At 36.6% G+C, this 26,730-nt stretch overlaps 1 protein-coding gene across 2 annotated transcripts in view; it reads left to right on the top strand.

The window, feature by feature from the left end:
• Positions 1-26,730, top strand: part of LOC141435292 (phospholipid phosphatase 3-like) — a 204,076-nt gene that overhangs the window by 12,846 nt on the left and 164,500 nt on the right. The window lies entirely within an intron of this gene.

Raw genomic sequence — 26,730 nt, 5'->3', positions numbered from 1 at the left:
CTAAAAAAACAAACATGACTAGTGAGATTGTTTAAAAAACAAAGCTAATAATTCTGAAAAAAAAAGTGTTTTGAGTTCCGGGATATTAATTAAGTAACTTTTTTTCCACAAAATTAAAACTTGTATAATTTAGTTACGCTGTCTTGCTTTGGCGACTTAGTACCTACAATAGATTTACATTGGCCCGATTATTAAAGTCAAAATCAAAATGATTATTGTATGTATTGTGTAAATATTTAGAAAATACCATCTCTGCAAAGAAGAATACTCCGCAAAAATGTGTCTGTGTCCCTTTAAGCGATAAGTTCGCCTTTGTACATCTCTTTCTCTTGTTAATTGTAATTTTCATATGTTTTATGTACAATAAAGAGTTACAACAACAACAACAAAAGCTACGAAAAAATAAATAAAATAAGTACACCAAACCAAAAAAAATAATTATTTACGTTACTTTTTCTACTAATCCATTGCATTTTTAAATGGGATATAAGGTCTCCTGCCTCGTTTCAACCTAATAAGTAGTAAAGGCAAACTTATCATCCAAGCGATCGTCCCGGCCATTGACTTAACCACGAATGGACTTTCTATTATCAGTGCACCCCGTGATACACTGATAAGCTATCGCATGCCTTGACCTCCCGTAACACCGACAGATTAAACTGTATTGCGGAAGATTAACAATCATACTGACTGTTAAATGGTTAACGCACGATAGTTCTTATTTTTATTCAATTTGACGACCAGATGGCCAAGTGGTTAGAGAACCTGACTACGAAGCTTGAGGTCCCGGGTTCGATTCCCGTGTCGGGGCAGATATTTGTATGAAAAATACGAATGTTTGTTCTCGGGTCTTGGGTGTTTAATAAGTATGTATCTATATCTATATAATTATATTTATCCGTTGCTTAGTACCCATAACACAAGCTTTGCTAAGCTTACTTTGGGACTAGGTCAATTGGTGTGAATTGTCCCGTGATATTTATTATTTATTTATTATTATTTATTGAATGCATAATTTGACATTATAACCGGGTTTTTCAAGAAAAGCGAAGAAAGAATGAAAAAATGTTTTCGTGACAACATTCGAAGAAAAGATGTAATTAATATTTAAATTTTGTATGTGCATGTCACGAAATGGTCTCAAATCAGCAAAAGTCTTGCGAACGGCGCTGATCTTCCTTTGGGACCATCTGGTTTTCATGATATTAAAAAGTAAAACAATTTTACCGAAGTGAAGACCGACACAATATTCAGATTCGAAAAAAGAAGACAGTTAGAAACACTTTCACCACCCTTGGTTTTTTTTTGACGGATAAATGTGATGCCGTCTCCGTCTAGTCGAACAAAACAAACAGAGACGGCATCATTTTTATCCGTCAGATAAATTTAATTAATGAATGGTGAAACAGGGGTAAATATTATGAAACTAGCTTTTGCCCGCGGCTTCGTCCGCATGGAATTCAGTTATCGCGCTGTTCCCTCGGGAACTGTGCATTTTCCCGGGATAAAAAGTAGCCTATGTCACTCTCAGGCCCATAAACTATTTCTATGCCAAAAATCACGTCGATCCGTGGCTCCGTAACGTGAAAGACGGACAAACATACACACACACACTTTCGCATTTATAATATTAGTATGGATATGAGGTTAAGTACCTAAGTGGGCAACAGACCAGTGAATCTCCGTGAATTGTTGGTACCTACCTTACCTACTCATGGCGGTCAATCCTCATCAGATGACCCGCTTGCTCGTTTGCATCCCTCTGATAGTATGTAATAACTGTATAATAATATCCTTATCTAACCAACAAAAAGTTCAATATCTCAAAAACGGCTGAACCGATCTTGATAAAACATGTCTAAGAACCATCGCTAAAAACCCTGCTTTCAAATAAAAAAAACCGCAGTGAAATCCGTTCACCCGTGTCACAGACAGACAGACAGACATAGCGGTCAAACTTATAACACCCCTCTTTTTGCTTCGGGGTAAAAAGTTCGAAGAGTGTCGTAGTAGCGTAATGCTTTGAGCTATAGGTAATATGGTTTCGCAAGCAAAGGACTGTTGGTTCAAACCCGGCCTTGCACCTCTGAGTTAACCGAAATTCATGAGCGAACATTTTATTTAAAATTTACCACGAGCTTTACGTTTAAGGAAAACATCGTTAGGAAACCTGCACAAACTGGCTCTCGATCTGGACAGGCTCGGCGTGGGAACTACGGTTCAAACCGGCTCATTATGTGCCCAGCAATGGCACGTATATACTGGTATGGTATATAGGGATGTTGATGATGATGATGAATAATCACATTGAATCTATAGGAGTCTCTATCTGTCTCTTTTTAATATCGCAATGCTGCGCACACAGGTCTCCTCTTAGAATAAGAAAGGCGAACACTAACTAATGAAACTTAATACTATACTCTATAGGTACCATTAAGAAATAAACTTTGATTGATGGTATACAATGACCTATTACTGGAAGGTATTGTATCTAGGTACTCATTTAAAAAAAAACTTCCAATAATTAGTTCCTATATTTGAATTTTCTTTTTTCCGTACTATCAGCATAAAAATAGGTTTGTAATAATTATACTGAAGAAGAAAATTCCAAAATAATGTCAGTGACAGATTCTGAATGTTATTTACGTTGTGCGTATATTTAAAAGAAAGTGAATAAAATAAATATAGATGTCAAATAAAAAATCAAATGATAGCGAATGAAAGCAAAAAGGGCTGAGTATTATTTTTCTTGTTAAGCAAGAGAAGGATGTAATTTCATTAAATTAAGAGAAATACTTAAGTTATTAACGAGCTAATACAATTAATTTGCTCATCCGCGACTTTACTCAAAAGGATAAGGTCACGGGTGAGCAAAGTAAGTGTTTTAGTTCGTTAATATGGATCTCCGCAAAGTTAGGCCTGATTCAATAAATTACTTAAGTTATTCTCCTTTTTAAGTTCCCAATCCGCACTGGGCCCGCGTGGGAACTATGGCCCAAGCCCTCTTGTTCTGAGAGGAGGCCAGTGCCCAGCAGTGGGACGTATATAGGCTGGATGATGATTCTCCTTTTTATGGGAACCGTACAACCACTACAATTGCAAGCCCTCGCTAATTCAGCAATACCGGTTTAGCACCGGTATTTTTCTTCAAGCCCTGGCAACCGCTGTAACTGTAACCACCTGAAAATTTACAGGCCATATCCACGGAAGCAATAAAATTGTATTTATATGAGCGGGCTATAAAATGAGCAGATTACGATCCGGCAGGAAATAAGCGGCGATATAGTTGCAGACTAATCTTTTATTGTGAAACTTGAAAAGTAGGTGTAACCTAGTGGTTTGACTTATGCTATCTCAAGCAGAGGATCGTGGGTTTGAGGCTAACTAAATAACTAATATAGCCCTAACTAATACAGGCTAAAACAACTACACAGAAAGAGGCCAACAGGAGAGAATGGGCAGCGTATGGGAAACTGCGTCAAGTCTTCACATCACCAATTCCACAGAGTCTAAAGACGAAAGTCTTTAATCAGTGCGTCCTACCCGTCATGACATACGGTGTCGAAACATGGACGTTCACGTTAGGGCTGGTCCACAAATTTAAAGTTGCTTAACGTGCTATGGAAAGGGCTATGCTCGGAGTTTCTCTGAAAGATAGAATTGGTAACGAAGTGATCTGACAGAGAACCAAAGTTATCGACATAGCCCACCGCATTAGCACGCTGAAGTGGCAATGGGCCTGCCATATAACCCGAAGAACCGATAACCGTTGGGGTAGACGAGTTCTTGAGTGGAGACCACGGATCGGCAAACGTAGCGTAGGACGTCCTCAGACTTGGTGGAGTGATGATCTTCGCAGGACGGCTGGCAAGAGCTGGATGAGAGTGGCCGAGGATCGTGCTCAGTGGCGTGCCATGGGAGAGGCCTATGTCCAGCAGTGGACGAACATAGGCTGATGATGATGATGATGAATACAGGCTACTTTTTATCCGAAAAGTCTGCCTGAAGAGAGACCTCTATTGTGACCTTCCCCACGCTAAAGAAGGAATGTAAACAAACAAGGGAAGAAAACATTTATTCACAACAATACAAGACAAACTATGTAGCTTTTGAAAATACAAAATGAAATATAGATGCACAGAAAAAACAGAAAAATAAGACCATCACTGGGAATCGAACCCAGGCACGCGGTACGGATAACCGAGGGCCTGGGTTCGATCCCAGTGATGGTCTTATTTTTCTGTTTTTTTCTGTGCATCTATATTTCAGTTTGTATTTTCAATTTAGGTTTTACGGGATGACCGTAAAAGTAAAATTTGGAATTGAAATAAAAAAATACAAAAAGATTCCAAAGACCAATCTTAAGTAGCTTTGCCCGCGGCTTCACCCGCGTGGAATTCGGTTATCGCGCGCTGTTCTCTCGGGAACTGTGTATTTTTCCTGGACAAAAAGTAGCCTATAAACTATCTCTATGCTGAAAATCACGTTGATCCGTCGCTCCGTTTCACAGTATACAATACCCAGTATTTTTCCAAACCCTACGATCTTACTGATCATATTCTCAAAGCTCAATTTAGACCTGCAAGAAAAATCATTCCACTTGCAATACATTGCGGCACTTGATTGGCTACTTGAAACTCATTCATATTACAACCTCTCAATGTAATACAACTTCCACAGCTTTTCTTCTTTAAACTGTTCTTTACAGAGAGGCGTCCATCTTTACTTCCTCTTATACGTAAATAGTGTATCCATTCTACATTGAAAAACAAAAGGCAATCAATTTGCGTACCGTCGCATAAACCATTACTTACTAGTTAAATGGACACTTATACACCTGTAGTACACAATAGTCATCGGCACCGATAAAAATGGCCGTAACTCCAGCGATAAATCCCTATCATTTGACGCACTAAAAGGCCAATTAGTTTTAATTTCTCTCTCAGCTGATAAATTGTCATATGTCTGAAGATAGCGTTACATTGCCTGCCGTGGAGCTAACGAGTTATACAATCATCGATAAAAAGACGCTTTGTACTGCAAATTTGCATTGCATTTGCACGAGTCAATGTATGTTGTGTGGACGGTTACTTTCCTACGTGTTTTTTTACGTGTGATAATAATAATAATAATAGTAAACTACTTATTTCAGGCAACACCGCCGTGTTACATATAATTGATAATACATATAATTAATACTATCTCATCATCTCATCACATCTCATCCCAGCCTATACGTCCCACTGCTGGGCACAGGCCTCCTCTCAGAACAAGAGGGCTTGGGCCATAGCTCCCACGCGGGCTCAGTGCGGATTGGGAACTTCGCACACACCAATGAATCGCTTCGCAGGTTTTTGCAGGTTTCCTCACGATGTTTTCCTTCACCGCAAAGCTCGTGGTAAATTCAAATGTAATTCCGCACATAAATTACGAAAAACTCAGAGATGCGAGCCGGGGTTCGAACCCACGACCCTCTGCTTGAGAGACGATAGGTCAAACCACTAGGCCACCACGGCTTAATACTATAATTATTGCAAACATTTACGTTTTAACTTGCTCGTATTGACAGTGTCTAAAGACTTATATAAAGTCTTTGGCCGGGAAGTGTTGCTAGTGACTACTTATAATATGGCTCTTAGTCGTTGTCACGCATTATATTAAGTCACTTAAGGAGCATTGGAGAGGGCTTTGCTCGAAGTTTCTCTGGATCAAGTTGGTGGTATTCGGAGAGAATTAAAGTAAGAACTACAGCAAAAGATACACCCTAAGAATTTTCAAATTAAAGTGGCAGTGGGCTGGGCACATTGCTTGAAAAATTGTAGCCGTTGAGAAAAATGTAGCGTATGGTTTCCACCAGATAAACTGATGACCTAGGGTCGGAAAAGTCTGATGGATGATGCAGGACAGGACCGGCCATTGTGGCCTTCTTTACAGGAGTCCTATGTCTTTTTTTATTCTACTGGATGACAAACGTGCAAGCGGGTCTCCAGATGGTAGGAGATCACCACCGCCATAAAAAATCTGCAACGCCTAAGATGGGATACCTCAGTGCAGTAATTTCACCGGCTGTCTTACTCTCCACGCCGAAACACAACAGTGCAAGCACTGCTGCTTCACGGCAGGATTAGCGCGCAAGATGGTAGCAATCCGGGCGGACCTTGCACAAGGTCCTACCACCTAGCAGCGGACGTCTTTTAGCCGACTATTTATGTATAATGATGACGATTGTGATAATAAATTTGAGTATTTTAAAAATAAGTGGATAAATAGTTATAATAAATATAATAGTTTATAGAGGCATAGCCTGGTGATCATAGTCACCACCAGCTTTCAGGGAGGTATTGATTCTTGCAAGCTTGATTGGTCATAAAACATTGTTTAGTGCTGTGATAATTGCATTGACAATATGAGTGATGTCAAAGGGCATCGATAATTGATTACTTTGACTAGCTTAGTAATTACTGATCATATTCATTACGCATCCAGAGGAAATTAATATACTTAAGATCCTCCGTTTTAACTCCTTTCATTTCTTACTACAAAATTTTCAAAAATATTAAATTAAATTGCGGATTTTTGAAAAAAAAAAAATCAATTATGGTTGTCAAACAAGCGCAGCGTTGAATGCACAATCCGCTTTGGAGCAAAATGCACAAAACGCAAAATGTACCTACCCTGCACCCAATTGCAAAATGTATACACAACGCGTATTGTGAAACACGCGAAACGTACAAACAGTGAATTTTGCGAATGAACTTTTTGCTTTTTGTGCACTTTGTGTATAGGTCATTTTGCTCTAAAGCGGCACAATCGAGGGTTGTTTATTGAATAACAACATTTTATTAGTTTTTAAAGTATAAAGGCGATGCCTTGCATAAAAATCATGCTTAAGTAAATTCATTACTTGCGCAAACCTGTTAAAAAACTGGATTTAATTACATAATAAAAATAAACAAGCGACTCCGGAAGTTATTCGGTTAACGCACTGTACTTTACCCTCCGCAGTCGGTTAAGTTATAGCATGAGGAAGTCCATTGTCTTTAGATCTCTAAAACGTTAAATGTGGGCCCTTTTATTTTAACAAAGAAAGGTTCTTTGATGTATGATGTCATTGAAGTCCGTATGTTTTGTTTTTTTAGCTGACCACAGAAGGAAGGGTAATGGTTTTAACGTGAGTTCCACATTTGACATTGAAATAACAGAGTAAATTATAAATAAAGTATGTAACAGTATACAAATTAAAAATAAAATTAAAAACTAGACTTAAAAAAATGCCCTAGATCGCTGCTTATTCCACTATTTTTTTTACATAAAGCTGACTGTTATTAATAATAATTATAATAATAATAAACGTTGAGTTAAATAGATATTAACACAAAGAAATAAAATTATTATCAAAATTACTAATCATTACGATTATTGACCTCTATCTCTCACCTGATGTAAAGTGCAGATATACGAGGCTAAAGATATTGCGTCTAAGCTGATTCAGTCATTTAATTTTAAGTAAGTACCAAGTTATGTAGAATCGATTTTGTATTATGGGTCAGTGCAAATATTATTGATCCACATAAAAAAGGTATTTTGATTGTTTTATTTACGATTACCAATTATTTCGACATTAAACTAGTAATTCCGTATTTTTTTTTGTTAAAGCACTTTGCACGGCTACAATAATGACAAAAATAAGACTAAATCTACCCTGCAAGCATCTTCTTTATCACTATTTTTGTGTATATTTTGAAATCCAATGTTTATTTTTTCATACAATTTTTCAAACATTCATACGCAACTTCTTCTGACAATTACAAACAGATAAGAAATAAGTGCAGTCGTACTGAAATGATTCAGGAACGATATTTTTTAATTAAATTTATCCATATTTTCCACGCGTGTTACAAAACAAGAAAATTGTTTCGTCAGGAGAGCATAAACACTTCAAACAATAGTAAACGTTTAGGAATACATTAACCTTTGTAAGATTTATTTTGTTACTTTTTTGACAACTTAATGTCTTTATTGAACCATCTCCCATGCTCTCCCACTGTTTACTGCCATATAACTTAGTAAATACAGGGTGATCCATTGTAATAAAAGTGAACTTCATACAAACTTATTCAGTTACCAACTATATGTATTTTCAAGATGAACTTAATAGTGTACCTAAGAAACAGGCTTAGATTATGTTTTGCATACAAATACAACCATAAGATTTGTCACGTTTACTTTTATTTTTCGGTATTATATATTAAGTAGGTACCTACTTGCCTATAGGAAATTTACATCAAGTATTTTTGATATGATTTTACTATGAAAATAATTTGACATAGTAAAATGCAACATTCAATTTCTGTGACAGCCACCCAATAGACTTTACTAAGGTATACAAAAATATTTTCTTAACATAAAATCTCTACTCTAAAAACCATAATAAATATCTTAATCATCACATGCTGAAGTTCATTTACCACTTGTAACTCATCAACACACTTTGCAAATTGAAATACCTTTCATACAAATTGTCTACAATGAAGCATCCTGTATTCAAGTGCAGCTGTCAGTCTGTCAGTGCTCGTGACAAAACATGGCGGTGGCTAATGGGCCCTTGATTATTGATTTACAAACCATTCGTTGCTCGCACCCACGTACTGGTACAATGTTTTGTACAATGGTGTCCTAAAATGGTGTACAAGAGTGAAGTAAGTTTGAGTTTGGTTTGATGTCAACTGTCATTCTCATAGTAGTCAAACATCATCAATATCATCATGCCTATATACAATGACATCGTAGCTATTAGCATATATAGGTACAAGCCTCCTCTTAAAATAAAAGAGCTTGGTCTGTAGTTGCCTCGCGAGCCCAGTAAGGATTGGTAGTGACAAAAAAAAAACATGACCAATATTTTTTGTAAATCTTAACTTATGGACTAATTATTATAATATTTTTTCAAATTTAAAGTTGCTAAGTAGCTGTGTAAATGTCCAATTTTCTGAATTCTTCATCGTAAAAAAAAAACAAATTCTACAAAAATTTAGACAGTCAAGGTTTTTCCGCAAAAATCGCAATACCCAAAGCGACATTTCCAAAAACTCTAAAAACCGTTTTTAAATACTTTATTGAATAATTTTACGGATAACAAGATGATTCGATGAATGAAATACATGGATTCTATAGAACACAACTTCCTGATCTTTAAAAGAACAGGAAACAGTCGAGTAAAAAACATTTCCCAGCGATGGCCACTTACGTATAAATGCACTTAACCAAAAACAGTAAATTATAAAACGAATTTCGCTGAAATGCAGATATTTACTGGAATTTTAAAAACCACAACTTAGAATTGGTTTTAAACAGTCTCAGCTCTAACGTTTTAATACCTATTTATACGTATGGGCGATTTTTGTAAATTTACTTATTTTGCCATCTCGAAAAAGGCTTGAACGACTTCGACGAGCTCTGTGGGGTTTGTGGGGGCGTTCGCACCAGCACACTACCACAACCTACCACTTGATCGCGTTTTACAACATTCCAAAACCGGACACGTCATGGCAAAATATTCAAAGCTACGTTGAACTTTATCGTCGTTGGAAAGCCCTAAAAGCTGTCAAACCTAACGGTTATGTCAGCTTATCGGTAATTCTGTAAACGTCCTTCCACATTAAGAACTGTTTGATACCATTTCCAAAACAGTTAATTTTAACGTGTACTTAGTTTAGTGCTTACCGTTGGGAGTAGAGATGGGGTCGAGTGAAGTCGAATACTCGATATTCGGCATTCGGCTAAATTTGTTAAAAGCTATTCAATACTGGTACCTATGTGTTTTCTTCATGTGTGCATCTGTAGTTTTATTATGCAACATGTTATAGAAAAAGTGGGTTATAATTTATAAATATAAATCTATAAATATCACCCTGCTCTGTGGACAGGATCTGTAAGTAAATTAAAACGTTAAGTCTCACTCAGTTTTTCCTTTCTTATATAAATTGAGTTACTACTAAATCACAAATGTACATATTAAAAGAAAACCGGCCAAGTGTGTGTCGGACACGCCCAAAATAGGGTTCCGTAGCCATTACGAAAAAATTAAGTAATATTTTTCTAAGAATTTCATATTTTATGCGGAATCTTTCATAGTTTAGGTATATTTTATACCTTAGGCTGCTAATTACTCTTAAACTACTAATTATTCTCAAGAAAACTTAACCGTTATAGTTTTCCTTGTTAGTTTGATATACTTACTACCATCGTCGTAATTTTTTTAATGAAAAAACTACGATTCGCTCGATTTTAATGAAAATTTGCACTTTAACGTTGAATATTTTGTAAACAAATCACTGAATCGAAAAATCGTTTTAGCAACCCTCTAATGGTTTTAAAAGACCTATCCAACGATACCCCACACTACAAAGTTGGTTGAGAAAAAAATAGCCCCACTTTACGTCTATGGGAGAAGGGAGAACTAAAAAAAAAAAAATTTTTTTTATTGTTCCATTTTGTCGGCATAGTTTACATATACATATATTCGTGCAAAATTACAGCTTTCTAGCATTGATAGTCCCTGAGCAAAGCCGCGGACGGACAGACAGACAGACATGGCGAAACTATAAGGGTTCCGTTTGTGCCATTTTGGCTACGGAACCCTGAAAAAGGTGCACGAAACCAAGTAATAATTAATGAAACAACTAATATCATATTAAACCAAATAAAATTAAACTTAAAATAAAACGAAATCAAATATGAATATTTATTAAAACCAATGAGAACAACACCAAACCAATGACATATTTATATGATATACTTTTTATTTTATTTTATTCGAGTGGATGGAAAACGAACAGGTGGGTCTCCTGATGGTAAGGGATCACCACCGCCTATAAACATCTGCAACACCAGGGGTATTGTTTTACTTAAAAGTTGATCTACCAAAATGATCAAATCTAAGATAATTTAAAAAAAATATCTTGTGCAATCGGTTAAGTAATCTGTAGTAGGTAGTGTTGCTATTTCACAACGAATATTTGTATTCCATTTAGTTTTCGTAAGTGCGTACTAGTATTTTTCGTTGAAACTACTTCTGTACGGTATCCTATAATTATAATAGTTTAGATATACTAATATTCAATAATATCATTGATTTGAAATTGTTATTACTTTAAGTTAGGGATGGGACTTTTTATAAAATAGTTAAGACTTTTATTATCGAATTGATCTATATGAAAAAAGTGAACAAATTTGTAGGTATCTGAATATCCAGTGCTAGCAGAACCCTTATTCCATCTATTCTAATTTGTTTTCTTATTGATTTCTATAAGAGTTAACTGTAAACTGTTTACTCATGTTCTTTATTCCAATAACAAACATTCATGGAAACTTAATATAGCGATAACATTTTACCAGAAAATATTCCTCTAAGCTAATCATTGTAAAAGCTGTCACATTGACCCTTAACCAACTCCAACACACTAACATAACTTAAACTGTTATAACTACCGCAACATTGTATTTAGCTGATATTAATAATTTAAACTAACAACCGGATTTGACAACCCTGTAACCTACAACTTCTGTGGTTCTGTTTATAAATAGACGTACAACCGACCACGCATCGCGATGCAGCAATCCTATTGTAAATAACAACGGTCCCTATATTCCGGTGTTTATGTTTGAGATATTTTAACTTAAGGTTCATAGTACTTGCCCAGAGAACTAATCGCGGTTTTCCGTAATTATGTTGTTATTGAACTTAGTGCAGGGATTTAAATGAAGGAAGTTATTTGTTAAAAGCTATAAACATTTAACGCTAACAGTTCATTTTCATGTTTTGTGTTCACGTTTTAGGCATTCATATGTTTTCATCGTAGGTAATAGAGTCGTATCAGATATTTATGCACGCTTGTTGTGTCAGATATTGGTGCTGTTGACTGTACTTGTGAAAACTAGGGATGTAAGTATAATGATAGATAATATTTGCCGAAGTTATTAATTTTACTTGAACATTTACATGACTTTGTACTGAAATAAATATATGAAACCTGTTTTATTCATTCATCCAAAGTAATATTTTTTCATCTGATAGTAAACGAACAAACGGATTTGATAAGCACATAAGTAGGTATTTTTACTAATATTTCGGCGAAAAACGTTTGACAACCTGTTTCGTTTCGCAACTTTTAATTTCCCTTTATAAAACTAACCTAACCTAAAGGGTTCTATAAAACCCTGATACGATGGCCCTGAAATAAATTCTGAAATATTTACAGTTTTAGAGTTTACGAAATGAAAAGTTGCGAAAAGGCAGTACCCGAGGTATATTATGCGAGTGATAGGTGAAATAGCTAATATGTTGGTGTTGGTAACCGTACTAGTATGAAGATCCACAGCTTTCAGTTTTACGCAAGTGTGAAATTTATATTTTACGTTGTAAAACGGTAATATTCAAGATAATGCTGTAACATGTGTTAAATATTTCTTGTTAACGACTTGTCACTTTAATAAAAGGGTTATTATATTTCTGTTGCCTAGTTCTGGCTTATTTCTTGCGTTGCACACTGTTTTACTTCCTTGTTTATAATATGGCAAACAGAGGAGGTTTAACTAGTTTGTGTAGATATTTTACGTTTGTCCATCTATTTAAGCCATTGCACAATCTATGTACGTATTCGCTGTCTTGAAATGAGTAGAAAAAAGTTGGATGTACATTTGGCAAAAAGGTGAAGTTTGAAAAATTGGTCATCTTACAATACAATACAATACAAAAATTATTTATTGCATACCACAAATCAGTACAAAAATTGTATAGACACAAAACGCAACCTTAACGGCAGAAGATAAAATTTCTATTACTTAAAGTTTTTCATTGTGGCACCAAAATTACAAATATTTTTGAGATACATTCTTTTACCTGTCTGCAGCGATATAATACGCAAAAACACTTACATCATTCTACTTCTCAGTCATTAAGTACACTATGGTCTGCAAGTAATTAGCAAATGTTAGTATAAATCATTTTTAGTCTGCAAGTTTAAAAACCAATGTTTTAACATCGTGTACGCGCCGCTATGTTTGAAAATAAATAAAAGTATGTAAACACGTGTAATATAAACGTGCCGGGCAGTTAACCGACTTTGGAATGGATGTCAATCTGTTATGAGTTATGTCTTCATAGTGCTCCGAAGTTGTTTATTCATACTAAATATTTCATTGTGAAAGTCTGTCCGTCTGGCTCGTTAACAGCCTTTTCACGACGATCCGCTACGCTGATCTTAATAAAATTTGCGCAGTGTCTAGTTTCTATTTATATTATTATCAGCCTACAACATAATTACTCTTTATTAAAAATGCCATCTGCCATCTTCGCTTTCCATCAAGCGAGATTGAGGCCAAACCTAGGCCTATTTTATATTAAAAAAAAACTACTGTACGAGTATAATACCAACCATCAAAAAGTTGGAAAACTCCCGACTTTGTCACTTCAAAGTTCAATATCTCAAAAACGGCTTAACCGATTTTGATGAAACATATTTAAGAAACCTGACTTCAAATAAAAAAAACTGCATTCAAATCGGTCTACCCGCTTAAGAGCTACAGTGCCACAGACAGATACACATAGCAGTCAAACTTATAACACCCCTCTTTTTGCGGCGGGGGTTAAAATACTCTTCATTAAGATTAAAAGAGCAATAAATGATAAGGATAACACTATTAATAAATTCGAAGGCAGTCTTAATAATAGAGACAGGAACAGAAAACTACCAAGTGCGAGTCGAACTCGCGCACCGAGGGTAACGCGCAAATTATTAGGTATTTATATATCTAGTGTTAGCAGAGCCCTCTCCTAAGCAAAATGTACGTAATTTTAAATAGGTAGATACTGACACAGCCAAATAAAAAATAAAACTGATTTTTCTTTATTTAATGTGCTACAAGAACTACCTTCATACTAAATTTCAAGTTTCTAGGACAACTTTCATTAATTGTTCGTTATTCATTATTTGCTATCACTACCATCTTTATTTATTTACTCAAACAAATACCCATGTTCAGACTAGCCAATTAATGTCCCCTATAATTTACAACGTCCAAGGACATGTTCCCCTATCTTTTACAACGTGCCCCAGGTGGTATCCGGGACGCTTAACGAGCGAAACGAGCGAGCCGGGGCAGCGGCCGGCGAAGTGCCAGAACCGATATGGCAGCGTTACATGATATGCCTAGGAATTTCATGATCTGCCTAAACGTCACTAGGCACAGTTAAACGGTAAGTTTTGAATGATATGGCGGATGTCCTAGCCATTTCATGAAATCGCGCCATTTCGTGATCTGGCGGATTATACGATCGGCCGCCGACATATATACCAATGCTTTCCCCAGCGAATTCACACAATATTCATGATTAAATTCTGTTCGAATTCGGTCATAAATTTAATCGAATGAACATTGTGTGAACTAGAATTAACCAAACTAAGTAGACCCCAGTACCACATTGACCTGTTTCCCGTTGAGAGCTCTATCTAATTTGGTAACTACGTAAAATTACCAGATAATATTGACCCCTTGCTTCCATCAAGTTATACAGAAGCTAAGTGTCAAGATATAGTGGATATTAAGCTCGAGGCGCGTACAGAGCTATTAAAAATCATGATTTAAGACTTCATTGTTGGGAATAGACCTATTAGATGAGTTTTTTCTCGTTCGGGACCAGAAATCCTAACTAATTTTATTGGTTTGGTTCACTAACTGTGAAGTATTAAAAGTTCACGCAACGCTATTGGTACAGTCAAGTTCGTAAACTTCTGAGCAAAAATTTATTCAAAAATGTCTGAACACGCTTCTACGCCGTTAACAATAGAGTTGTGTTCACATATTTTTGATCAAATGTTTGCTCAGAAGTTTATGAACTGACTGTACACATCCCGAAAAACCTACCTTTATCTAAGTACGAGTAAACATACATATAAGCATACTAATCTCCAGAAAAAAATCAAACAAACAAAATATTACACTTACCTTTAAATCACACAAACGAAATCAATCCATTAAAAATTGTAATGTATGTTTTCACAAACGTACCCAGCTGGAGTTTGCTTACAGTGTATTTCATCGCCGGCGCAGACTGGATGCAAAATATTGAAAAAGTATGTTACACTCGTCGAGTGGCATTAGAAACGGCTAGTAAATAAATGAGGTTTAGGCTGCGTTACTTGTCATGCCGCACGTCATGCAACTCGTCATGTTCGAGGCAAGAAAGAAGGGGAAAAGTAGAAGAGATCATGTGTGCCTGTGGCTGCTACGTCACATATCGCAGTAGTGTGATGAGACGAGCAGACCTTTACTACGAAGACCAAAGTTTGAACTTCGTGTCTTGCCGTCCCGCTGACTCTTATATTATTTGAAAAGAGAGTGAGACGGACGGTACGATACGAACTTCGAGTTTCAAATCTCATAGTAGCCCCTCAGTGCGAGGAGCAGGGTACCATTTGAGATTATATCCGCTGAAAACACTGCCTATTCGAAAATACTTATTTACAAGTCAGTCAGAGCTGCGTATCGTGCTGTGTATGGTTTAGAGTAAGTATGAAAGACCCATATTTTCCTGTGAGTGCCATTAAAGACGACTGAAAGTAGGCAGCAGCGCTTTCTGTTTTCAATTACAAACTCCGGACTCCAGCTCTGCGGTGTGGAAGGAAAGGGGAAGCCACCACACTATTGTATCAAGAAAGTCGTCATGAAGGTTCTCTGCTGAGCCTCAACCGAGAAACCTGACTTAGTCCATCAAGAATGCAAAAGTGTAGCGGCTAAGAAGTTCTGTGAGACCAAGCTTTATGAGGGCTAAAGCTCGAAAACCCTCGTACAGCAAACTTCATCGAAATCATTTGAGCCGTTGAGTCCCAAATAGATAAATGAATATACAAAAATCGCTCGTTTACAGTTTAAAAGACATAAAAGGATCAAAATGTACCTATGTACAAGTTAAGGGCGCACATTGTCTCTTCCAGTGCGTGGGCGCCACTCAAGAACACATTGGCCCCGACAGCCATCATTCTTCAAGACATGTAGGACAAAAATTTCGTCGAGTGTGAATTTTGGTCATCTCGGGTCTGCTTCGCTTTGCACTTAACAAAAAGTGGAGGTAAAAAAAGAAGAAGAAGAAGGAGAAGAAGGTACAGAAAGATCTAGAGGTCCGTCACTTTTTCACATCTTTTTCTCCTGAACTAAATACGAGTTTTGACTGGAGTGGACTTAAAAATGGCGGAACGAATAGACAGTCGATAGTAGATTACACTTAATTAACAGTTTATAATATGCGGGCGTGGAACAGGGTCGAAGAAAGCTTTGTCTCAAATTTTACGACATTAACGAAACAAGTTTACTAAATTATTATAAGCTTAAATTACTATAGACTACTATAATATTGATTATAACTACCTATTAAGCACTTATGCTTAATACTTATAGTAAGTTGTAATCGGATCGGCAAGCGCAGCGTAGGACGTCCACCAACGAGATGGATGGATGACCTGGTTAAAGCCGCGGGTTCACGGTGCAATGGATGCTTGCCGCTTCCAATCAAAGCAACTGGAGGTTCAAGGGGGAGGCTTATGTCTAACAGTAGACGTTCTACAGCTGATATGATAATGATGATGAATAAATATGATTAAAAATTAAAACTAGTGTTTAAATATACAAGGGCGCATTGGTACACAGATTTACTTTACCGCTTAGGGTACATGCTTTTATTGAGGTGACGTGGCGTGGAAATGTGTAAAATCTAGCAATCATCATCATCATGTCAGCCGAAAGACGTCCACTGCTGGACATAGGCCTCCCCCAAGGCTCTCCACTCAGACCGGTCTTGTGCTTTTCCCATCCACCGCGATCCCGCGATCTTAACCAGCTCGTCTCCCGGTCCGGGGACGCCATTCGAGAACCTTTTGACCCCATCGGCTATCAGTCCTGCGAGCAATGTGCCCCGCCCATTGCCACTTCAGTTTCGCAATTCTTCGAGCTATGTCGGTAACCTTAGTTCTATTACGGATATCATTATTTCTGATTCTATCCCGCAGAGAAACCCCGAGCATAGCCCTCTCCATAGCCCTTTGAGTGACTTTGAGCTTCCTCATGAGGCCCATCGTAAGCGCCCACGTCTCAGATCCGTATGTCATCACTGGCAACACACACTGGTCAAAGACTTTTGACTTCAAACACTGCAATCATATCAGTTGAAATCCAACATGTCACATTGTCACGAAACATCAAGGAGAGTAGATAGAAATGAGGGCTTTTGACAGGTGAGATATAATTAAATACAGTACGACAAATTGAAATGATGATGATTACGTTAAAAAGATTTTTTTTATTCGACTTGATGGCTTGATCACCACCGCCCATAAACATCTGCATCACTAGGGGTATTGCAGATGCGTTGGCCTAAGATGGGATACCTCACGTGGCAGTAATTTCACCGGCTGTCTTACTGTCCACGCCGAAACACAACAGTGCAAGCACTGCTGCTTCACGGCAGGATTAGCGAGCAAGATGGTGGTAGCAATCCGGGCGGACCTTGCACAAGGCCCTACCACCTGCAAGATCTTTGCCGTACTGTATTTCTGCCTCTTTTTCAAGTTCTAAGTATTGTAAATAAATAGAAAATAAAGGCTTTTTTAAAAGTTTATTTAGGCCTATTAAGGGGCTTTTCACCATCCTTGATTAGCGCTAACTGACGGTTAAATGTGATGCCGTCTCCGTCTATTCGAACAAAACAAATAGAGACGGCATCACATCTAACCGCCAGTTAACACTAATCAATGAATGGTGAAACAGCCCCTAAATGTGTTAAATTAGGGTAGGGTTATTGCTACTGCAGGCAAATTTAAACTGAACTTCGATGTTATTAAGGATGTTTGATTTGTCTTACAGTAGCAAAAGCTTCCCCTACCTTGCTCTATTTAACGTAGTTCCAATATCTTCACTCTCCACAACTCTCTCTACCTTTTGTAACACAAGAATTCCATAAATGCGATCAAAGAATACGACTTTCTTCATCATAACTCATGGTGGGTAAAATTTCAAATTACGAACCTAGCAACAACCCACAATGCACCAATTTTACTACCACGTCATTATTGTGAATGCAATTAGTAAAAAGCCACATTAAAAAAACACTTTCAACTCTGAAAAAAGACCTCAAAGCTATCCGCTTAAAGGTTACTCGTGGTGCATTAGTTACATTGCAAGACACGTGTTAAGTACTGCAGTACTTTTACATGTAAGCAATCGATTTAAAACTTAACTCTCATCGTCTTAAGACTTAAGACGAATGTAAACTACTGTGTACACATAACTACAACGTCTATGCGGTTTAATAGAATGATTTAAGATCTTATTCCATAAGGGATAAAGGTAAAGGCAAGTGGATGGAACGTGGTGCTAAATAAAACTAAGTTTGTTGCACTATAGGCGTGAAGCTCAGTTAATCTTGTGAATAGAGTTGTATTCATAGTCGGTTATGTTTTGTTTTTGAGTGCACTTATGGTAATTTTTATCGCCATAAAACCAATATATTATACCAAGGATACAATCGATTAAAGCGAATAATTATAAGATTGATATATATATCTTTATCTATTGGTATATAACCTTTAGAAAAGTTGTTGTCTTAAAAAGTTTTAATGAGATATAGCTAAGAATCACATAGTAATCGGTCAATCCGTTTGAGAGCTATGATGCCACAGATAGACATTGCAGATATAGACATCTGACTTATGTATTTATAACACCCCTATTTGTGCGGGGGGGTTAAAAGTAAGGTCACTTCCGTCCGTCTGTACGATTAGCTCTTTTGAAATTAGCGACGGATTTTAATGCAGTGTTCACCATCAGTTACATAATTATAGGCACATAACATAATACATGATACGTACATATATATATGCGACACGTCCCGGCTTCACACGGTTGTAGTTTTAAGGGAAATGGAGCTAAAAAATGTGAAGTGCCTTGATTAGAGACCCTTTTTTTAACCTACCTAATCGAGAAATGCCAGGGCGGGTCGCTAGTAAAAAATAAACTTGACCCAGCCATAACTTATCTGTAGATTCTAAGTTAATGTGCGTTTGATTAATGTCTTCACCGAAAACTATATATTATGTTTATGTCAAATGAAATGATCATTATGTATTTCATTGAAAATTATGCCTTTTGACACGTTCCCGTCACAACTCTATATCTCACGATTAAGAATGTAACAAGTCGTCAAAGTTAACATTAACATGGCAAATGTAGCGAGATGATATATGGCAGCGAGACGGGAAATCGCTAAATGCTTCGTAGGCTTGTTATTTGCCATCAACTGTAACGGGAATAGGGAGCTTAGGATAGAACTATTTCGTACTTATTGTTAGTCTTTATTGGGTCAGTAGGTATTCTCTAAGATATTCTTAGGGCAAGGAAAATATAAAAAAAATTGGTGTTAAAGGAAAATTATCTTAGAGGTATATTTGACTTTATGTACTAGATTATAAAAAGCCATTTTATGTCGCCTAGATCTAGCATGAGTATTGAGTAACTACCTAAAAAAATGTTTTTCTGATTTTTTTCTGTTTCTGTTAAGACCCCTTAATGACCGCTTAATGGGAACCAAGATAATTAAGGTTTAGCTTAATTTATAAATCTAATTCACCATAAGAGCGAAAGGGATAGAATTACCTGGCCGGGTAAGTGAAAGTTAAAGACACAAGCAAATTAATATGTAAAGGTCGCCCACCGCCTACTTAGATAATGTGGTATGGAAGTAATACCTGATTAGTACTGCTTCTACGACGCACTTTACAACGGCGCCCTTCGTGTCGCCGAATATTTTTTGTCATAATATAATGTTTGATCGAATGATCGTTTGGCATAAGTTTTTCTGTTGAAACTCAGTATTATTTTAGAAAATGTTTTACATAAATTTCTCAGATTAGGTTAAGTTAAGTTTGTTAAACCTGTATTAAGTATATTATTATTCTTAAATTATTTTAGTATGGTTTTAATTATAAAAAAAAAACAATTAATCATCAAACATTTAATGTTCAGATACGATACACTTACTTAAAGTACGCTTTCATTGAAGCTGAGAGGGTGTGTAAAATCTACTAATGGCAATATCACAAGCAAGGCGAAATGTGGACTTTGGCTAATATGATTTTTCGATTATTTATGCTCTGCCATTATGGAAATGCGTCCCAATAATGGTTAGATTATCGAAAAGATCAAAAAGATAACTAAAATCTAGATTATAAGATTTTACAAACTCAAGGTTTGCAATACCTACTCAGCTTTCCAATAAACTCGACATTTTATCTTTTATATTTTGACAGTACCTACCTAAAATATGAGATAGAAACCAATAAATACCATATTTTGTAACACTTACCTTTTTGGTTCAATCCAATGTACTCTTTTTATTTTCATACAATTTTGTCGAGAGTTTATTCAAAAGAAACAATTTTACGATTACTACACCTACGCAATATCCAATACATTTTGATCTTTACAAAGAATTAAACCATAAGGCGAAAGAGACCTAATTTATTTGGTTGTTAATACCATTTAAGTTAGAGCTCTTTGTGTTAAGAAAGCTATAGAAGTAACAGAGGTCTTTTTAAAATGGATGTAATAGCCAATACAATCAGATCTCCGTAAAGTAGGCAATCGTAAAGAATCGAAAGGTCTTTTAATAGTGGTTAGTTGTGCAGTCTTAATCAAACAAGCCATAATAAATTTACACAGGAATGTTGAATATCGGAATTGACTTCAAAATTAACTTGCTTGTAGAACTAAATGCCTACCTAGGTTTTAGTGCAATTAGTTTGTAAATGCATACAAAATGCAAATATTATGGTTCTAGCTGCATTTGACTATAATTATCTTGCTATATTTAGTTTCAGCAAAAAAGAAGTAACAGAAATTGAAGACATTCTCGATGAAGCGTTTTATACAAGGATTATTTTAAATAGCTTCTCTTTACGAAAATCTCTTAGGTATCTAAATTCAGAATAAAACCCAGTTTGAAAACACGACCCTCTTTTGTAAAATGACAATTTTGTACAGTGTTCTTAACATTTAATTAGGTAGGTAGGTAGTTCCATTGGATTCAAAGAAAAAAACAGCGACATCTCTTTCTTCCTTTAAAAAACATGTATTTGTATTACTTACGTTATTGTCTAAGCGTACAAGGTCGCGGCCAAAAGCTAGTATACCAATATAACATAATTACTTAAAGAGAAAAAATGTCACAGCAGCATGTTTTACAAGTAAACGAGTAATTGATGGTTGAGTAAAACTAAACATTTGAATGTTTTCCACACGTAGAAACCTGCGTGACACCCGACGTGCACTCGACCAATTTTTTATTGAGGATTTATAAGAGTCACTGGACAAGTTTGAGTATCGTTTTGTACTTAATCCTGGGTTTCTTCGGCTTTTTAAACCAGGAAAGATATAAGCCAAGTCTGAAAAAAATCCACTCGATACGTTTAAGTCGCTGGCATTTCTCAGGCTTCTAGTACATGGTTCTAATTGAAATAGAAATGGTGAGGGACATAATACTTTGTAACACTAGATTATGGGGGTTATAAGCCTATTATGAAGCCTTGAGTTCATTCATGCACATGTGCTGTAGTAGATTCTGTAAAGCAAAATAAGGTATGGAATATTCTAGCAATATGTTTGCTAAATTTCAAGTCTCTAGCCAAGTAGTTACCGCTGGGGTAAACGAGTTCTTGAGTGGAGATTACGAATCGGCACGCGTGGCGTGGGACACCCTCAGACTAGGTGGAGTGATGATCTTTGCAGGGTAGCTGGCAGTAGCTGGCCAGCAGTGGACTAAAATAGGCCGATGATGATGATGATGAGCCAAGTAAGCAGCTGTAAGTTAGGTCACAGAATAGATAATAAATAATTCAAGTAGTTAGGCTGTGTGTTGTCTGTCAAAAAAATACTGGAGCTAGAGACTTGAAAGGCAAACACATTGCTTGAGGATCATAGAGGCGCACTAGAAAGGGATTTTTCTATATTCTTCCTGGATAAAGACTATATAACTAGTTTATTATGCTATATAGATTATGAGGAGATTAGTCATTCAATATTTTGACCAGTTACGTTACTCCTTTAACTTTACGAACTTGGGCAAGTTTCTTTCGAAAAATACTTTCTGGAAAATACGTTCTGGAATCCCCTTTGTGATTCGATTTTTTCTCATTTCTTTGATGTTTTTGTTTTCTTTTAGGGTTTCTAGCGTTACATCATCTCGCGTAAAGGCATCGTAAAGAGGGTCGCACCCCTGTTTTATGCGTTGGCTTAAAGCAATCTTATTAGGTTTTGAGGTTGACGAAAAGGGTCTTATTGAGATAACAAGAATTCTAATCAGGTACTTCGGTAAAGTGGGCTTAAGTAATCACTGAAAGCTGCCAGATTATTCAGACGCAGTACAAAAAGATTTCGCAGAATGTTTCAACAAAATTAAACAATTTTTTAATCGAGATTATGGAAAACTAAACATTGGATGTTCTTTCAAATGCCGTTATTGGCTTTTAGATGTTTTTACGGGAAATAATCGAAGCTAAGGAAAAAACAATCAAATATTTAAGGTCCATTATTTACCTATTTTTTGATCCTGTGAAGTTTAATGTATCTGTTTTTAACTATTCAATAAGAAATAACGCTGAATAAAACTAGGTATAACATTCATGAGTAAAATGTACAAGATATTTTAGAATTTATCCAAAATGCTTCCACAGGTGGTTGAGTTAGTTAATATACTATACTACTAAAGTGTCCAGCTGTTGGACAAAGACCACCTTTTGACTTCCAACGTCTTATTTGGTTTTCACTGTTTAGAAAATCTATACACTTTCTAATAAGGACTTTAACTTAAACAGTGTAACTATGTCTTTAACCGTCAGTTCGTCTCGCAAATCAAGTCAAATAACCTAGCTAGCAAGCCAAGTAGTAAATATCTGGTTGCTGTGGGAAAGCTGAGGTTATAAAAGTAAATGGTTCGATTGTGTATTGTCTCCTCAAGTAGTAAGTACCTTTACTGTAGGACAAAAACAGGAAACCTAGGACTATTAAGTATCAAGTGAATGAATCGCTGGAGAACTCTAGAAAATTCAAGATTTATGCTTTATTTGCAAGGTTGACGATGAATTTTATGTTGATGACATGCTTATTTTCCTTTTTTTTTTTTCCTTCCCTTGCGAGAATGTTACTGTACAGACCTGCTTTATTTTATTTACGATGTTGACTTCATCCTTTCATTTGGTAACAGTATTTGTGTAGTTGGTTTGGTGGTGGTTCACTTGGCAATGAATATTGTATTGAGAGCAATGCTTCTGGTGCTCTACCCAGACTGTCTCCGCAGGACGGAACTCTTCAACACTTAATGGCACCAACTTGAAACTTGGTACGGATATTTAGCTTGGACAACAACGCAGGTAAGGTATAGTCAACTTAAAGTACGGTCAGCAAAAAAACTTATAGTGATAATGTTTATTTAACAAAAGCTTATAATTTTTTCCTCTCTTGCAAGGAAGTTCGTGTATTTACCTGCTTTGTTTTATTTATGATGTTGGCACTTACGATATGAGCCTCTACCAGAGTCTTCGTCAGTGTATTCTCTTCTCTGCTGCTGTCGTGATTCGGCAGTTGACACTCGAAAATGAACTCCATGACTGCTCTTTAAACCGCCGGCGGTTATTCAGCTGGTAAATGAATTGAGTTATGCTTGATTGGTTGATAAATAAACTGCATATTATGAACACAGGCATCTATAACAACATTATTCGCCTACTAGACTGAGAAGTCTATCTATCACTAGCTTCCTTAACAGTTCTAAAAGATCAATCGAAATAACAGTACATTCAGTATCAAAGCAAACTTACGCAAACTTGAATTCTAACTTAATGTCGGTAAGGCTCAGAAGATTGAATGATTATAAGATGTTGGTGACACAAATAGTAAGAAGTCACGATTGACGGCTTTCAATAGTTAATAGAATGTATTGACAGATGCTGTGATACAAAGTAAAGAGCTGATAACTGTAATTTAAAAATGCAGCTCAGCTGAATAGATACTTTGGTGAAGTCAAAGTAGCTAATAGACAAAGAGGACTTTAGCCAGCCTTCGAGTTGAGATAAAACGTAATGTTGCCAGTAAGTAGTCATCTAATTCGTCTATTGCAAAGAAATTATTTTGTCAGTAGTCATTATATTTTTTATTCTTTTGTATTCCGATATTCCCACGGGATTGTAATGTACACTTGTAGAATCCCAAAAACTCTATCAACCGCAATTTCGCTTGTGTTGTTCATGCAACTGATTTTGGAATTCACGTGCAAATTTAATAAAATTACGGAAATGGTTTACGCGAGCAAAGCCTGGGTAAAACCTAGTCTCAAGTAATCCTTATAGCTTTTTTATGACTAACAAAATCAGGATAAATATTTTTATAGATAACCTTTGTTCTCCGATTTTGGATTCTTAGCAGCATTTAGCATTCAGATTATTGTGAGCGGCCATCTTTATAAGGCAGTCACAGTTATACCCAGCGTGTTCGCGACAAAATGTTCAACAATGACCTGTTAGAAATACTCGATCTAATGGTTTATTCATTTGAACGGGTCTCTCCACTTACAACCCACCAAATTATAAATCAGTTACAATCAACCTTCGGATCTTTGGGTGACCGGTAGATGCAAGTGCCGTCTTTGTTCAGCAGGGATCTTTCGGCTGGTGATAATGATGACAATCTACCATTTACTTGCTGATGGCCGATGGGGTCAGATGGTTCTCGAATGGCGTCCGCGGACCGGGAGACGAGCTATCGGTAGGCCTCCAACAAGATAGAGCGACGACTTGGTTAAGATCGCGAGATCGCGGTGGATGCGAAAAGCACAAGACCGGTCTGAGTGGAGAGCCTTGGGGGAGGCCTATGTCCAGCAGTGGACGTCTTTCGGCTGTCATGATGATGATGATAATTATGACCATTTACTTTATGGACAACCCAGTGGGCAAGAGTACCAAGAGTAAATATACACACAAGGGCGAATCATAGTTGTTGGTATTTAATTGTTTTCTCATATACACCGGGGCCTGGCTGCTTACTAGATTTCAGTACTGCTCATAAACAAATTATGCTAATCGAGACTTGGCGCATTTTAACAGCATGTTTTTGTTGGGATACATTCTTCAAATAATCAAGCAACAAACTCAACGCATCATTTAACAGCGTAACGCATTTTAAATACTTCCCAATTTAAATTGCCCACACACGGAGATTGGCCCGCACACACTCGAATCCACCCTTAACAGTAGCACTGCGGTCTTTATAGCACACAAATCGACAAGTAGGTACATTAAAACTACGATGCAAATGGCCCTTGAAGCGCCTGCGTACTATAACTGGTGTTATATTTTCTAAGCCATCCATAAGATATGTTAATTAAAATTAGATTGGTATCTAAACGCCGCACTTGAAAGCTATTAATGAGCCAATCGCTTCGTGGAGATTAATTACTGCTTTGGTTTTGTGGCGCCACCTAGGCTTCAAATAGAGGAACTGCTTTGCATGAGTAGGTAGCGCTTGTGACGTCATTCGTGGTTTACATCGCGCTATCAGTTTCTCAACTCGGATGCAATAAGTTCCAAAAGTTCCAGCTTCCTTCAGATTTCGGTACCCAGGCATACCTAACATCTTCCTGGAGTCTATCTACTGTCTAGGATACTCTAATGCCGCACAATTCGGTTTATACCAACTCCGCCAAGCCAAGAACATGCGAACTTGATTGTTCGTCTATCCGACTCAAGAGCGTCCTTACCAAGTAATTACGGGATATTGATCAGTTGACCAATTAGAAAGATAGTCTTGATACGTGGCGTGGTCCGACTATAATTTCACAATCTCTTAGAAAATGTAAAACTTTCTGATGGAAATATGTTGAAGGTACTATCTTGCAAGAATAGGTACTAAGTTTTATTGCAAGATAGGTTTAAAGACTTTATGACTCATAAAGAACAATGTTCACTTACAATGAGCTTAAAATTAGACAAATAATATCTTTAGTAAGATTAAAGATAAGATTAAAGTTTATAAAAGCTTTATACTAAAGTGACTCAGAATATAAATTCAAATGAAGGCGTCATGCTCATGTACACTAATTTTCTGTACAGAAATAATGTCAGGGTGGAAATGAGCGCGGCAATAAGCGTAGGCGAAATTGCAATACTTAAATCTCACGAAACACAAAATAACGCAGATTACTTGAGCTTCAGGCAAACCATCACTCTCACATATAGGTACAAGGGGTATGAGAGAAATTAGGTACTTACACGTATAAGATATACCATTTAGACTGGCAATGAATTAACAATCTTTTTGTGTTGCACCCCACGGGTTGGATGGACACCCCCCATTGGTGGTGTTTGCTGACGATGGCGGCCCACTTTCACGTTTGCATAAGAAAAACATCAACAGACCACCTCGGCTTATCTTATCTTTAGTTTACCCACGAGCTATTGTACAAATTGATTTATGAGTTGAATATGGAGACACCCAGGCGTTTATACTTTTTTAACAAGACCGGTTCTTGAGTAGGTAAATATGCACTATGCAGAGGCTGAAGATGTAAACAAATGTGTTCGATGGAGACTTGGACTGGGGTGCTCAAAAAGTGTTTTAAAATTAATCTGTTCA

The sequence above is a fragment of the Choristoneura fumiferana genome, chromosome 14, assembly GCF_025370935.1.
Source record: "Choristoneura fumiferana chromosome 14, NRCan_CFum_1, whole genome shotgun sequence".
Taxonomy (NCBI): Eukaryota; Metazoa; Arthropoda; class Insecta; order Lepidoptera; family Tortricidae; genus Choristoneura; species Choristoneura fumiferana.
Note: the sequence above shows the minus strand (reverse complement) of the source record. Positions and strands in the feature narration are given on the sequence as shown.